We start from the raw sequence: 3,991 nt of genomic DNA, 5'->3' as shown, positions 1-3,991 counted from the left end.
CGCCACTGCACTCCAGCCTGGGCAACAAAGCGAGACTCCATCTCAAAAAAAAACAAATTATTTCCGTAATTCAAATTTCATATTTTCAAATGATCATAAAATGAAACAAATTGTAATAATGGCCAGAAAAAGGAAAGGCAAAAGTGAAAAATTTATTTGCCAAAACTTTGTATGCATACTCACATCATAAAATAAATACATAAAATTAATATTATGGCTCCAAAAAATGAAAAAGGCACACTATTTATTTCAATTACTTTCACATCTACCTGTTTAAATTTTGATCCTTTCCTTAAATCTGATATACTCCCTTATGTAAATAATCATCCAGCAACCAACAAGTCAAGTTTAATAAAACCAAAACATCTAAATAAGATACAACGTAGGCAATAACACTTAGGCCACAACATTTATTTCCTTTATTCATCTTTCATTTCAAAACCATTAACAAGTTTAAAGGAATAGATTTTCATTTCAAAGGTATATTTTTATTCAAATTCAGTAAAATATTTCATGTACAAATTAAAAATTTGCACTTAACAAACAAAAATGTTTTGCCTCTCAGTTTGCACTCTGTCCCACTGTTTTGTTTTTTTTTTCTTTTTTTTTTTTGAGATGGAGTCTCTCTCTGTCGCTCAGGCTGGAGTGCAGTGGCGCAATCTCAGCTCACTGCAAGCTCTGCCTCCTGGGTTCACGCCATTCTCCTGCTTCAGCCTCCCCCGTAGCTCGGACTACAGGCACCTGCCACCACTCCCAGCTAATTTTTTGATTATTATTTTTTTTTTAGTGGATACGGGGTTTCACCATGTTAGCCAGGATGGTCTGGATCTCCTGACTTCATGATTCGCCCTCCTCGGCCTCCCAAAGTGCTGGGATTACAGGCGTGAGCCACTGCACCTGGCTTGTCCCACTGTTTTAACACAAAAGTCCAACTGGTTACATAGAATGACAGAATTGAAAAAAGTTAAGCCCTGTTTGTCTTTGTCATCACTGACAGTAACTCATGATTGTTTATTTTGAATCTACAGTGTAAACTTGGATGTATCTAATACCACAGGGGTTGGAGATGTGACCCTTGCCTAAAGTGAGCTCCAAACATGGGTATTGGTGTGACTATATAACTGAGCATACTCCAAATGAATTTCCACGTAGAATGCAATATTTATTAAAGGATAGCTAATAAAAATGTGTTAGTGTGGCCTGGCACGGTGACTCAAGCCTGTAATCCCAGCACTTTGGGAGGCCGAGGTGGGCAGATCACGAGGTCAGGAGATCGAGACCATCCTTGCTAACAGGGTGAAACCCCGTCTCTACTAAAAAATACAAAAAACTAGCCGGGTGTGGTGGCGGGCACCTGTAGTCCCAGCTACTCGGGAGGCTGAGGCAGGAGAATGGCGTAAACCCGGGAGGCAGAGCTTGCAGTGATCTGAGATCCGGCCACTGCACTCCAGCCTGGGTGACAGAGCGAGACTCCGTCTCCAAAAAAAAAAAAAATATGTGTTAGTGTGAAGTTTACATGTACAAATAAAATCCAGTATCTACAGCAATTATTTAGAACTTAAACCAACAAAATATTTTTTAGGAGAGGAGTATTTCAATAGTATTTAAAAATTACTGGCACACAGCAATAATAAAAGGCAGACCAACTTTTAATTGGATCTATTATCGTTAAGCTCTTTATAGATATACACCCCTTCCTAGCCTGCACGTGGACAGACTGCTACCACCGTCCACTTTAATATGCCCAGAAGCTCTAAGTCTTCTTGACCCTGCCAGGTGGCCCTGTATTATCTCTGCCTGGAGTGCTCTTCCCCCATTTCTTCATCTACTAACTCCATTTGTTTTACCAACATTTAATGAGTGTCTACTATAGGCTACTCTCCCTTGGGGTCACCTCCTTTAGGAAGCCTTTGCTGCACCCTGACCTCCCATTTCCGTGTCCCATTCCCAGGAGTAGTCTTTGGGTGAACTGCAAGAACCACTGGGAACTCATTTCCAAGTGACTACTGCAGTCGGGATATGTTTCAAACCATGCCATCTGCTTGAGACGAAGTCTGGACTCAAGGTCTGGGATTAAATTCCAGCCTGAGATTTTGAAATTTGTGATTTCATCTTCCTGATTCTCACTTGCTTCATTAGCAACCAGCACCTCAGAGGATTAGTTTCCTGATTTATGAATGATCCCATTAACATCTTTATCAAATGCCTCAAAACATATCAAAATAAGACAGAGCCAGCCCCACCTTTCAGCCTTTTAATTCGAAGCCAATTTTTGCGTGGACATCTGGAATGCCTAGGGCTTGTGGGTCGGAGGAGTTTGCCCTGGGGTCCTGCCTCCTCCCCCAACCTTACACTGCACCCTATCCTCCACTGACAGTCCATCCTGGAGACACACACCTGGGCCTGGGCGTGACTCAGGGGCAGGCATGCTGTCCACGCCTCTGCCATTTTCCCTGTTACCTCCCAGAACCCTGGTCATTCTGGGCTCCAGTCCTGGGTCCGTGAACAGTCCCCTGCAAAGTGCTGCAACTCGCTGTCTGTGGCGGCTCTGACTCCTGCATCTTTTACACACAAAACAGCAACATTAGCAAGCACCAGGCATTGTAACAGGCATATCTCATGCTTTCTCTTTTTTTTGTGATTCAAAGAAAGGATTATCATATCCATTTATACACATGGAAAATGATTGCTGATGCTTAGAGACAAGTAGCCATCAAATCACAGGAAAGGTCATCCCCTAACCCATATGCTGCAGAATGACTCCAGAACTTGTTTCTCTGCCTGGAGTGTCCTTCCCACTCATCACTAGTGCTTCCCCTACCCGACTCCTACCTGTCTTGTGCCTTCCCTGATACCCAGGCTGGCCTAGGTGCCTCCTCTGCACTCGCACTGCCCCAGGTTACCCGTATCTTAGTACAGAGAACTGATTGCTTTTGTAGTTACTGATGATGTGGTTGTTATCTGTTTGCTTAAGAGAATCTTCTTTTTCTGCCTTCTGCCCTCTTGCTCTAAGGGCCACATATGTACATTCTGTTCTGTTGCCTCTCTTTGGTGCTACTCAAAAGTGTGGTCTGTGCTTAACAACGGTTTGCAAATTTCACCAGTCTGCAACTGGATAGCTACAGAAATTGAAAGAAGCTGTCTTGAAATTTCTTGAACTCTTGGGCTCAAGGGATCCTCCCACTTCAGCCTCCCAAAATGCTGGGATGACAGGCATAAGCCACAGCACCCAGCCATGAAGTAATTTTTGAACAAACTGAGGTTACCTATGAGAAATGGGAATGTCCAGGAAGCAGTTAGATAGATGAGCTAGAGGCTCAGGAAACAAAGTCTGGGGCTGGAGGTGTGGATTTCAGAGTTGAAGCCATTAGAGTGAACAAGAGCCCCTGAGATGTGGAATGAAAAGGGGAGCATCTAAGGACAAACCTCTGGGTACCTACCACTGTGTCTGCCACATGGGAGATGATTAGGAACCCTTTATCAAACGAAGAGGTAGATGGACATGAACCTAAGCCTCTTTCATGCTCAGTCCAAGCTTTCCTTACTAACCCTATTTTATTCTTAAATTCCACAGCTTCAAAGAGACACTGCTGGGGCTGACAGTGAGGTAAGAAAGATGACCAGAAAAGGGAAGGCTCAAGGCCAGGTGTGATGACTCACATCCGTAATCGCAGTACTTTACAAGGCCGAGGTGGGAGAATTGCTTGAGCCCAGGAGCTCCAGACCAGCCTGGGCAACAAAGCAAGACCCCATCTCTACAAAAATAAAAAATAAAAATAGACAGCACGATGGCAAGTGCCTGTAGTCCTAGTACTTGGGAGGCTAAGGTGGGAGGATTGCTTGAGCCCAGGAGTTCAAGGTTAAAGTGAGCTACGTTTGTGCCACTGTACTCCAGCCTGGATAAAAAGAGTGAGACCCTGATGGAAAGAAAAGAAAGGGAAGGAAGGAAGGAAGGAAGGAAGGAAGGAAGGAAGGAAGGAAGGAAGGAAGG

This window comes from Colobus angolensis, unplaced genomic scaffold (genome assembly GCF_000951035.1).
Source record: "Colobus angolensis palliatus isolate OR3802 unplaced genomic scaffold, Cang.pa_1.0 Scaffold106, whole genome shotgun sequence".
Lineage (NCBI taxonomy): Eukaryota > Metazoa > Chordata > Mammalia > Primates > Cercopithecidae > Colobus > Colobus angolensis.
Note: the sequence above shows the minus strand (reverse complement) of the source record.